This window comes from Octopus sinensis, linkage group LG7 (assembly GCF_006345805.1).
Source record: "Octopus sinensis linkage group LG7, ASM634580v1, whole genome shotgun sequence".
Classification (NCBI taxonomy): domain Eukaryota; kingdom Metazoa; phylum Mollusca; class Cephalopoda; order Octopoda; family Octopodidae; genus Octopus; species Octopus sinensis.
The window spans coordinates 106,725,684-106,739,241 of NC_043003.1; the positions used below are offsets into that span (position 1 = coordinate 106,725,684).

At 39.1% G+C, this 13,558-nt stretch overlaps 1 protein-coding gene across 4 annotated transcripts in view; it reads right to left on the bottom strand.

Annotated features, from left to right (window-relative positions):
* Window positions 1-13,347, bottom strand: part of LOC115213915 (ras-related C3 botulinum toxin substrate 2) — a 267,882-nt gene extending 254,535 nt beyond the window's left edge. For all 4 annotated transcript variants that reach the window (XM_036505077.1, XM_029782894.2, XM_036505076.1 and 1 more), the window contains exon 1: window positions 13,173-13,347. The gene's annotated coding sequence lies outside the window, so the exon portion shown is untranslated. The remainder of the gene's footprint in view (window positions 1-13,172) is intronic.
* Window positions 13,348-13,558: the final 211 nt, after the last annotated feature.

Consider the following 13,558-nt stretch of genomic DNA (forward strand, 5'->3'; position numbering starts at 1 on the left):
TGATGCTCCAGTTTAAAATGGCACACGTCGAGCAAAATTGTCAATTACTAGAACACATTCCTCTTTGGGGATTTCCTTGATTTCTGTTGTGATTGCTGCCTTCAGTTCACCAATCATTTGAGGGTTGTTCTGGTAAATGTTATCCTTGAGATACCCCAACAGATAAAAATCTGGTGGGTTCAAGTCCAGTAAATGCAGTGCCCACTCAAAGTCACACTTCCTGCTGATCAGTCTCGCCTGAAATCGCTCTCTCAGCCAGGCTAGGGAGTCATTTGATGCGTGGTGGGGCGGGGGGCCATCTTGCTGGAACCCCTGTGCATCTCAATCTATCCCTCTGTGTCGTTTTATTCAAAGATTTGGGAGTTCTGAGTTTTTTTGGGTCATCCTGTACTAGTGCTACATGACTAACAAATTATCCTGCTGAGATAAAACAGAACAGTCGAAGTAACAGAAACAAATAATAGCTTCTAATTTAAGCTAATGAGCTGGGAAACTGTAAAACCCTGCTAGAAGAAAACTGATTTCAAATCCTGGGTAGACCATGCTTTCGAGCAAGAGCAGAACTGAAATTTGCTAAAGGAAGAAAACCCTGACAGAAAACCAACCCCCACTGCAGGTCTTAAAGTTTGGATATGAGGCTAATCACCTGATCTTGAAAAAACTAATTACCAAAACTTCAAACACTCAGAACAACCCACAAACCTTTCAAGAGGCAGTGATTCCTAACCGGGAAAGAGAAGGATGCATAAGGCACTTATGCATCCTGAGAGGAAGCTCAGAGGCTGATAACACCACCTGTCAATCCAATCATAGGGAATTGGATGACAGCCATGATATGAGCCCCTAAAGGAAAGAGGAAGCACAGAAGCCTCAAGAATATCTGAAGAAGAACTGTGGAAAAAGAGAGGCAAGCAGGTGAATGTGGAATGTGGAACCAGGCAAGAACCACAACCACTGACAGGAGAGCATGGAGAGAGAGTGGAAAACTTATGTGTTACCTAAAAGTACAAAGTGGAAAGAAGAAGAATTTGAGACATAATGGCAAATGCTCAATGCTGCAATCTCTGTCATCCAGCATGGGATAGCTATGCACTTCAAGTGACATCAGTGGTCGGCTCTTTTACAATTGGGGTTTCTTTGAGTCAAGAAAAGACTTTTCTAGATCAGTCCTCAGCACCCAGCTTGTCATGGTCCCCCAGGAAATAATAAAGGAATTTAAGTCAGGCTGACCCAAGGAGGGGCAAAACATCAGCAAAAAATACCATAGGAATGAGAACCCAGGGTTGGGTCCAAAATTCTACCAGGACACCTGATGAAGGCTGGAGAGTAAATCAGCCGAAACGTTGTGGTAACAACAAAGAAGATGAGGACACATATCTGTCCAATGTAAATAATGTAAATTTACATTAATAAACACTAGAAATGTACAGAAAATAGACTCCATGAAATGCCAGGGGGTGGATACCTAGTAGAAGCTGATAGCTTTTGTTATCTAGGTAACCAGGTCAGCAGTGGAGGTGGATGCTCTGAGAGCATGGCAGTGAAACATGGGCTGAGACTGAAGAGGACATGCAAGGGCTTGAAAGGAATGAATCTAGTATGCTCTACTGGATGTGCAATATCAGTGTGTGTATGTGACAGAGAGTAAGCATCTTAAGAGAAAAATTGGGCATTAAAGGCATTAGATGTGGTGTGCAAGAGAGGTGACTGTGATGGTATGGTCATGTGATGTGTAAAGTGTTGATCTCTAACTGTGGAGGGAACCTGTGGAAGAGGTAAACCAACAAAGACAAGGTGTTGAAATATGATCTTTTAATGTGGGATCTCATGGAGGCAATGACAAGTGACCGTGATCTTTGGCGATTTGCTGTGCTTGAGAACACTTGTCAAGCCAAGTGAAATCATAGCACTGGGTGGTACTGGTGACATGTAACAGCACCCGTGCCAGTGACACACAACGGCACCCGCACCAGTGACACGCAACGGCACCCATGCCGGTAACACGCAGCGGCGCCCGTGCCGGTGACACGCAACGGCGCCCGTGCCGGTGACACGCAAAGGCACCCATGCCAGTGACACATAACAGCACCCGGGCCGGTGACACGCAAAGGCACCCATGCCAGTGACACATAACAGCACCCGGGCCGGTGACACGCAACGGCACCCGGGCCGGTGACACGCAACGGCACCCATGCCGGTGACACGCAACGGCACCCGTGCCAGTGACACGCAACGGCACCCGTGCCAGTGACACGCAACGGCACCCGTGCCAGTGACACGCAAAGGTACCCACTACACTCTTGTACTTGTTAGCGTTAGGAAGGTCATCCTGCTGTAGAAACCAAGCCAAAATCAAACTGGAATCTGCAGTTCTTTGGTGCAGCTCTCCAGCTTACCAATTCCAACATAGAAAGTGGGTGCTAAATGAAGATGTTCATCATGATCCTGATTTTATTCATGCTTTAACAGATGCAAATTTGATTTTTATAGAAAGCATGCACTGTGCAACAGTCAGACAATTTACCTTAGAGTTTGATTGTTATATATTCAAGTTTAAACAACTGCATTTTTAATTTGTTGCTCCGACTGTGCAAGTTGCATTGCTGTTAATTCAGAGTGAAGGAATAGTGAGATGGTTAAGAAGTTCAATTCCCAATTATAAGTCCCAAGTTCAAATCCATTGTGTGGCAGTTATAGCAATTGTCTTCTATTATATATATTTCTTTACTACCCACAAGGGGCTAAACATAGAGGGGACAAACAAGGACAGATAAACGGATTAATTCGATTATATCGACCCCAGTGCGAAACTGGTACTTTATTTATCGACCCCGAAAGGATGAAAGTCAAAGTCGACCTCGGCGGAATTTGAACTCAGAACGTAACGACAGACGAAATACCGCTAAGCTTTACGCCCAGCATGCTAACGTTTCTGCCAGCTCGCCGTCTTCTATTATATCATGAGGTCAACTCAAGCCTTGTGAGTAAAAATTAGTGAACGACGGGCCCAGCCTTATTACTGTGCCATGTTGATGGTTGAATTAAGAGTGTGAAGAAGAGGAATATTCAGCCACTTACACTCTAAGACAAGTTGTTCCATTGATTAAACATTGATTATTGAAACAAACATCAGATTCATCCAATCAATTGTTAACCCTTTCGTTACTGTATTTCTGTTGAGACGCTGTGTTTCTTTGCATTTTGTCCAGCATGCAAACAGTTCCGCTCGTTTACTGCCTTGACCATACTAAATACAAAGTTACAAAAGGAAAAGTTATTTGAAAACACTTCATTGTGATCTTCTGTATTTTAAAACCAAAGTCTCTTTGTATGAAAGGCCACTTCAGTGCACTTCAAAGTATCAGGTTTCCTATCAGTCCCTCTTAAATTTTTCTGACTAATCCAGTGACTGACAGCACGGATTATATAATTATATCTGGTTTCTTAATCCATTTATTGCTTTGTTGGTTCTGTGAAATTTTCCAAATTTCATTTGGTTCAGATTTTTTCCCCAGTTTTAAATCTTTTATTTCTAGGCTTGCACAGATGGAATGTTTCATTTAATGGCACAGTAATTTTTACTTCACAGTTGGCTGGCCTCTTCACTGCTTTCAGATTTTTTCTATCAAATGTAATACTTATTTATTCACTTTGTTTTGAATAAATTAAACATTACCTTGTAGCTTTGAGATTCTGATGATGTGAACACTTATTTTTTTAGAGTGACATTGTAGGATAGGTGTGAGTGGCCAGGTCTGGCTAGTTTGAACATAAAACAAGTAGAATAGTTTGGCCAGATATGGCCGGTTTGAACACTAAAGGGTTAAACGTGAAATAGGAGTGAAACCTGTTTTTGTCAATCAAGTGAAATTAATCATGAAGAGTTAACGTGTGTTGCTCAAAGCTACCAAATTAAGATGAGTATAGTAGTACCATTGTATTTCACTGTGTGACAATACCAAGGAGTGGCTGTGTGGTAAGTAGCTGGTTTACCAACCACATGGTTCCGGGTTCAGTCCCACTGCGTGGCATCTTGGGCAAGTGTCTTCTACTATAGCCTCGGGCCGACCAAAACCTAGCGAGTGGATTTGGGAAACGGAAACTGAAAGAAGCCCGTCGTATATATGTATATATATGTATGTGCGTGTATGTTTGTGTGTCTGTGTTTGTCCCCTTAGCATTGCTTGACAACCGATGCTGGTGTGTTTACGTCCCCGTCACTTAGCGGTTCGGCAAAAGAGACCGATAGAATAAGTACTGGGCTTACAAAGAATAAGTCCCGGGGTCGAGTTGCTCGATTAAAGGCAGTGCACCGGCATGGACGCAGTCAAAATGACTGAAACAAGTAAAAAGAGGAATAGCAAAACTGCATACATCTTTTGTTACTGATGACATCATCAACATCTTCGTTTTAACATCCACGCTTCCATGCTTGAATGGGTTGGATAGAACTTGCTGGCGTGGATTTTCTATGGCTTGATGCCCTTCCTGTTACCAACCCTCACCTGCTTCCAAGTAAGGTAATAGTTTTTCCATGGCTAGACAGGTTTACATAGAAGACTGCAATTGAAGGATACCAAATGCATGATAGTGACATCATCATCATCATTGTTTAACGTCTACTTTTCATGCTGGCATGGGTTGGACGGTTTGACCGAGGACTGGCAAGCCAGAAGGCTGCACCATACTCAAATCTGATCTGGCAAAGTTTCTACAGCTGGATGCCCTTCCTAACGCAATAAGTTACAACAATCACACAATGTCAAAACAAGGAAATACCAACTCACAAACACACACATACATATAGAAATATGATGAGCTTCTTTCTGTTTCTGTTTACGAAACCCACTGACAAGGCTTTGGTCAGTCGAGGGCTCCAACAGAAGATATTTGTCTAAAATGCCATGCAGTAGGCCTGAACCAGAACCAAAAGGTTGGGAAGCAAGCTTCTTGATACTCGAGAGAAACTTATTTGCTGGCAGGTTGCTACCCTTAAAAATCAGCAGCTGTTCTCTTTGTAATTAAACTAGGACCAATAGAATTATGTACCTTGCCCAAGTCATCAAACAACATTGATTACTTGAAATTCAGGGCATTTTAATCATTAACAAATAAAGAATACCCAACAAGGCTTTGCATTTTCAAGAATTACTTCTCTTTCGTGTATTTTCTTATTATTGTAGTAAGAATGCAACCAAAGAAAAATAATGACCTTTCCTTAGATTTTCTACCACCGTTATACAGTTGCATTATTTGCTACAAAGCTTTTTGAACTGATAGTTACCAGGCAAACCGGGCTAATCCATGGCAACATGAGAAGGTATAACTAATCAGGGCAACGTATATAAACGCAAGCCTCAGATTGATAAAGGTGGCGGGGGTGGGGAAGATTAAATAATATTCGTGATTTTTTTTCAAGAACTGTTGAGAAACGGAAGGCAGCGTTTTGGCAGAAACATTAGCACGCCAGGCAAAATGCTTAGTGGTATTTTGTCTGTCTATACGTTCTGAGTTCAAATTCTGCCAAGGTTGATTTTGCCTTTCATCCTTTCGAGTAGCATTTGTGTAATCGACTGGCCTCCTCCCCAAGAATTTAGGGCCTTGTGCCTAGAGTAGAAAAGAAGTGTTGTGATATCAAATTTATTTTCACCGTCTGCTGGCCGTTCGCCAGCCTCGTCTGGCACCTGTGTCGGTGGCACATAAAAAGCACCCACTACACTCACGGAGTGGTTGGCGTTAGGAAGGGCATCCAGCTGTAGAAACACTGCCAGATCTGACTGGCCTGGTGCAGCCTTCGGGCTTCCCAGACCCCGGTCGAACCATCCAACCCATGCTAGCATAGAAAGCAGACGTTAAATGATGGTGATGATTTACATTTGATGGATATTTGTCCTCATCTTGTTTGTTGTTGACACGTTTCAGCTGATATACTCTCCAGCCTTCTTCAGATGTCTTGGGGAAATTTCAAACCTGGGTTCTCATTCCTATGTTATTATTATTGTTCAGGTCACTTGGAATCGAACTTGCAATCTTGGGGTTAATAGCTCGCGCTCTTAACCACTATGCCATATGCCCGTGGGCAATTAATGGAATGAATTTTAGGGCTTATAAATCTAATATTTTTCTATCCTTCCTTAATACCGATTCCCATATGCTGCTCATATCTGCACTCGGTCTGCTTAGGAACTGAAATCAAATTGTTACAAAACCAAGTTCCTGTCCTCCATCACCACCACCTCCAAGCCCATGGGTGCTAAAATATGAAAGGATTCCAACAAGTGTCAACCATTTCATTTAATCAGTTTCTAAGAAAGGACCGGACAAGATATACAACCGTAAGCAGTTGTCGTTTTTATCTTTTACTCATTTCAGTTACTAGACTGTGGCCATGCTGGAGCCCTGCCTTGAAGAAACTATAATCGAATGAATCAACCCCAGTACTTTTTTTAAAGCCTGGTACTTATTCTATCAGTCCCTTTCATCAAACTGCTAAGTTACAGGGACATAAACACACCAACACAAGTTGTGAAGTAGTTGGAGGGGAGCAAAGAAAGACACACATTTTATAAATATATATATATATATGAAGTAAGTATAAAAATGTACATTGTCCATTTAATTAAAAAAATTCTATATGTGGCTGAAGATTGCTCGACATTTTAAAACTGATGTAATACTTACAGTGTTTAATAAAATGAAGTAGCATGAAACGATTGTACTACACTACCTTGGATATCCTTGTTGCTTATTTTGATTATAATCACCCCATTTGATTTATATGGAAAATATCATACCAAATTCTGGTGGCTTTAACTTAAGTACCATATTCATCTCTCTTTACTCTTTTACTTGTTTCAGTCATTTGACTGCGGCCATGCTGGAGCACCGCCTTTAGTCGAGCAAATCGACCCTGGGACTTATTCTTTGTAAGCCTAGTACTTATTCTATCGGTATCTCTTTTGCCAAACCGCTAAGTGACGGGGACGTAGACACACCAGCATCGGTTGTCAAGCAATGCTAGGGACACAAACACACACACATATATATATATACATATATACGACAGGCTTCTTTCAGTTTCCGTCTACCAAATCCACTCACAAGGCATTGGTCAGCCCGAGGCTATAGTAGAAGACACTTGCCCAAGATGCCACGCAGTGGGACTGAACCCGGAACCATGTGGTTGGTTAGCAAGCTACTTACCACACAGCCATTCCTGCGCCTCTGAATCTAAATTTTGCTGAACTTGTATATATACAACGGGCTTCTTCCAGTTTCCGTCTACTAAACCCACTCATAAGGCTTTGGTCAAAACAATGCTATAATAGATGACACTCGCTCACGGTGCCACACAGTGGGACTGAACCCAGAACCATGTGGTTGGGAAGCAAGCTTCTTCCCACACAGCTACACATGGCCCTATGCATTTACTCATAAACAGTTACACAATTAAAGACATCGTTTTTTGAAGTTGGAGAAAGCAAGGAGTTGAAATCTAAAATAATAGCTGAAAACTAACGACTGCTTATTCTAAAGCTATTTCCATATTACATCAATATTATGTCAGCAGGTACTAAATCATAAATATGGGATTGCCACAAAGACCATTTCCTCCAGAGAGGTCAACTGTCACCGACTTAAAGAGGAATGACACCACCAAAAGGAAAGGAAAGAAAATTCTTTTAGCTATCAAACAGCACTGAATTATCAATCTAGATTGTTCTGTGTTCAAACCCCACCCAAGTCAACGTTACCATTTTGTATGTCAATAATACCAATTAATTATTTTGGTCGTCAAGTCAATTGACTCAATTATTCTATGACATTGAGAACAGATGCAGGTATGGCTGTGTGGTAAGAAGGTTGCTTCCCAACCACATGGTTATGGGTTCAGTTCCACTGTGTGATACCTTGAACAAGTGTATTCCATTACAGCCCTGAGCTGTCCAAAGCCTTGTGAGTGGATTTGGGAGACAGAAACTGAAAGAAGCCCTTTGTGTGTGTGTATTACTAATCGCCTGGCGTTGACATTGTGTGATACTTGTAAACGAATGTCGCCGTCATAAAAGCAGTGTCTCTTTCCAATCTTCCGTGAAACCGTATATGATCATGGGGAAATATTATCTTACCTGGAAACAGGTGAAGGTTAAGTGAAAAGACGGGGCATCCGACAGTAGAAAATCCGTCTCAACAAATCCCGTCAGACCCATGCAAGTATGGAAAAGTGGACGTAAAAATAGAATGATGATGATTGAGAACTTGTGCCGATATGATTCCCCATTGCTTTCAATTAAAAAGGAGATGAAAGGGAAGTCAAACCTTGTTGGATTTGAAATCTAGAATGCAAGGTTAAGACTAGACAATGTAAAACAACTGACCCATCGTCTCACCCCTACCATCTACATTAACCTTAGTTAATGCGAGTTAATACATCTCTTTTAAGTGTCTGCAACACCTTTCTTCAGGTACTGCAACCAACAAGTCGTGTTTTATCAACAACACTCTCCACAAGGCGACGAAGGCAAAAATGCTGGTTGCGAAATTCTTGCTTTTTCACAAAGCACAGCTGAACCACTAGGAATGGAAAACCTGTCCAAAAACTCCAGTCACTGAGAACTTCACAAGACAGGATTAACTAAACGATACTAAATAGAAAATTAAAGGGCATTAAACCTGAATATACATCTCACCAAGTCACTAACACGTGACAGCTCATAGAAAATCTCGTATTATGTTAAAAAATATTTAATAATAATAATAATAATAATGTAAGACAATCTTAGAATAATTCACTGCGAGATATATTAACCGACTTTTAATTTTTGATGTTTAAAAACAGAATTCGGAAACGTATTTCAAAAATGTATGAAAAAACGGTAGACAATACAATGGTAATCTGAAGTGTAAGGAATTCCTTTGGCGATATAAATAACGCTAGAATATTTAGCATAGGGTTAAAGTTAGAGAATTCATCGAGTCACATGGAAGCCACATTAAGAAGGAACACGGGAAAATGACAGAGATGCAAATATTCGGAACAGCTAGCGTTAGGAGTTAGAAATTTCACATTTATGGATATTAAACAAGTAATTTATTAATAATTCCTCTGACAATGAGAATGGAAGTGACTGAAAGGCATCATCGCCGATCCATAGGAAGCTCGAATATGCATGCTTTCAGTAAATCAATACCTTCGTCACACACCCCCACTTTCTCTCCCCCACCTCCGGACTTTCGCCAATGGCAGGAATATAGTTGTCACACAGAACAGTGAAATGGTTTTCAAAGCTGGTCAATGACCACACACAAGCTGTACAACAAGGAATACTAAACCAAGACATGGAATTATCATTCTATACGAAATCGTAAGGTGTCTCTTTCGGCACTATTGGCAATCAAGTAGTACCGATGCACATTAATGGTAAATAAATGACAATTATACAAAAGGGGAGGGGGGACAATAATTATCGTCTCACAACTGAGTGAAGGTAAAAAGGGGGTCCTTTATTTGAAGTCAACGATGAGCTAAGGAACAGTGCGTGAATACACACACACACATATATATATATATATATATATATATATATATATATACATGACACGTTAATATGGAAAACCCCTAATATGGAATAGAAGCTATGCGTTATGGAAATTGCTAATTGCCATCATTTTAAAGCCTCGCATCATTATTCTTTACTTTTTAAGATTAGTAAATTGTCTACCAGTTGTCATTGGTAGTGTTGGAGGACTTACAGAGAACAGCGTAACTCGAAGACAAAATAGCCGGAAACGACAGCGTAATAGAATTTCGATTCATCAAATACAATGTCAGATCAATGAATTAATTATACCCGTCATGTAAAACCCATATTAGTCAGCACAAAGGAAACTATATTACACTGATGCTCAAAATAATTACTACATAAAGATGAATTTCTTCAAGCCATGTGACAGCACACATAATAAATAATATATTTATTTATTTCACAAGGTGGCAGAAAGAGAAGGGTTTAATTATTTGATGAGAGTCGGATGCTGTACATGCTGTTAAAAGTTGTATTTACATCTGACAGTGACGTCTGGAAAGATGACGAGTGCGAAGATCACACGTGGTGATGGTGGTGAACCGATCAATTTTAGTCTTAACTCTATCAACTTTATATTTTGACACACTTAGCAATGATTGCCGATATTTAGTAGTGCAACTCTTCATATCTGTGTAAATTGGTAAGAATACTGTGTTGGTTGCGTCAGAGGCAAAACGGAACTTTAACAAACGAAGGAAAAATTCCTATAACATTAGTGTTGGTAATAAATTTTCTTCGGTACATTAATTCGATAACGAAACAATAAAGAATATAATAAAGAATTTTGGCATTAACCGGGAAGGGGTGGATTTGCCTGCATGTGAGACTCGATTGACAGACAAAAGTGACAAACTACTGCCCTATAACACTAACAATCCATCATCTATTCGTGGGTGATTTTGGTATCTTTTTAAATCATAGATTTACGTAGTGGAACAATTTACAAGAAGCAGTATGTATATCCATTGTAAATATATCTAAAATAATATTTGACATTTAAATTACAAAAATAAAATCAGTAATTATACAAGAGAATATTAGAGTCTCATATCCGGGTAGAAACAGTTCCTATTACGATTATTCCAGTTTCCGCTGAAAATGGAAAAGTATTCTGCAATTACTTATTTCAAAATAATGTATGTAGTAGATACTGTGTGGATGGGGTTTGAATTGTTAAAGAAAAACCATGTGTTAAATAATAACGATATACAGTCATTAATTATAAATAAGTGGAAATTTTCCTTAATTAAGATCTATAATATAGGAAGACAGAATCGTGAATGATGAAAATATTTTGTAATTAGATAGCATTTAGCATTCTTAAAATTTTCCGTAAACTCGACTGAATACGAGAAAATCTAGAAATAAAAAGAGCTGTATGCGATTATTCAAGGTAATTATTGTAGGTGGATATAAAAGGTAAGTTAAATAATGAAAGTGGGGAAAAAAATGGTCCTCTTTGCTGTTCTAAGTCCACATGGCATCATCACCTGTCACTTAGTCACAACAACAGCCATTTTCACAACGAATTTTTATTGTCTTCGTATTAATTGGATTCTTTGTTTAAAAAGCAAAACTTCAGAATTGAGATTCTCTAAATTCTAACTTCGTGTTTGAAATTTTTACACACGGGTGGGATTTTTTCATTACATTATCGTTCTACAAAAATAAAAAATAGCGGTTTTCAAAGAGGGCGACAGCTAACTTAATGATTCGTTGCCAGAATACAAGGGGGGGGGGAGGCAAAGATGGGAAGAAAGCTGAAATTCCTTCCAGCCCTTTAGAAAATGGTAATCAACTGAAGATGTCACACCAGCCACAATTAGTATTCCCACTTCAAACCTATATAATGAAGGTAGTTAGTTACCCAAATGTTACAAACCCTTTGAAATATGAATTTGTATCAGGCGTTTATTATTATATAAACTGACCATTCAGTCAACTAGTGTTTCTGTAGGTGTGGATGTGCGCCATGTACAGCGTAACGGAACCTTCTTCTTACATAAATATTTATATTAGAAAAAATATAACATTATGTAAAAAAAAAGTCTTACTGAACAAAATGGAGAGGGAATGTGAAATATGGAGCAAACCCATCGGTGTAGACAATAGAATTCACATGGGGACAATTAAGAAACCTTGATGACGACACCAAAGGACATGAGCAAGAATATATTTTGATTATTAAGCTAATCTAAAAGGCTATATTGACTTGTGTATGTATTTATACATTGACATATCGATTTGTCATCGATAATTTAGTGGAGAGGGATAAGTGGGTCGTCAACAAGGAAAAAATCCTTCTTGCCGGCAGGAGATCAGGTAAAACGGTTACATTTACCTATAAGCTGTGAGTCCGCATGTGTCGTGACGAAAGGTGATTGTAGATTGCGAAGACTTAGAACGAAAGAAAGGAAGAAAGAAAGACCCGACCTGGTTACTAAGAAACAAGAATCATCCCCAATATTTAACATACACATACACACACATTGAAGTAACAAGATCAGGCATTTACAATTGTATATCATTCGAGACAAAAATGCTGCCAGCATCGGATGTTAAGTCGATGCGGATTTTTCTCCTTTCTTTATGTATGTGTGTGTTTGTCGTAAACTGAGACTTGCTGTCGGTAACAATGAGTCAGCTACTAATCACACACACATTGTTATATATATATGTATATATATATATATATATATCTACGTGAATTATTTTTGAGGAAATACTATCTGGAAGACTTTTCTTAAAGTAGTGGAAATGGCTAAAAAAAACTTTTTGGCTGCTATTTCTAAAAAATTCAGTATGTGGCAAAGTAAATTATTTTACTGAGCCCTAATTATATAACGTAATATTTTGAATACGCCTTGAATGGTCCTTTTACAGGTACCCCTTTTACATACTGAGCACTGCTTGGTGAAATTAATTAATAACTAATTGATTTTGCCCTTAATTGTTGATATATACATATACATACATATATATACATACATATATATATATATATATATATATATATATATATGCACACACGTGTTTATAAAGTGAAACAAAGAACATTTCTCTATTCGATCCTACTTGAGTATATAAATATAATAAATATATATAAAAGTGAAAGTCTATAAATACACATATATATGTGTGTGTGTATATATATATATATATATATATACACAGACACACACACACGAACGCATGAAAAAAGCAAGTGCGCTGAATAGCAATAATGATAATTGTAGAAGACGACAGCCTCAGCAATATTGAGTAATGATCGGAGGGCGGCCGTGTGTGGCACACATAAAGAAAACACAAAGCGAAACCGATTTGCAAAGTTTAAAGAAGAGACAGAGGCAGTCAAGGCATGGAGAGGGAACAACTTTAAAGCTTTCTAAACCATACAACAACGGTAAATAGCAAGGGGGGGGGTGAGGAGGAGAGACCGAAATATGAGCATCATTAATCTTCTTCTTCTACTTCTCCTTCGTTTCTTCTTTCTTTCTTTCTTTCTTTCTTTTCTTTTCTTTACCTTTATACGTTGTCCCACGTTCCATTCATCAATACAAGAAGAGACATCAAAGCGGAACTTACCTGAACTATTATGTTATATGTTATAAATAGGTCCTTAAGATTTGGAAATGGTGTAGCGCAATCAAGAGAAGGTATCCAGAAAAACGACAACTGCCACTACTTTACTACAACAGCTCTCGCACAAGACAAACCAGCCATTATTCCAGTTAGGTACAGTGCTATTTATAGCGACCAATCAGCAACCGCCTTACATTCAGTGCCCGGTAGTTCGTGTGTCTGTGTAGGTGGGAGTTAAATTAAATGAGGAGTGGGCTGAGGCGCACTTCTCTTTCCAAGATGTAGCGAGACGGGTGGAAGGGATTCGGTTACGCGAGTAACTGCCAAAAGAAAAAAAATTGGGAAGGAAAATAATATTAGAAACTGTGTTAAACCATAGGGGGAAATAT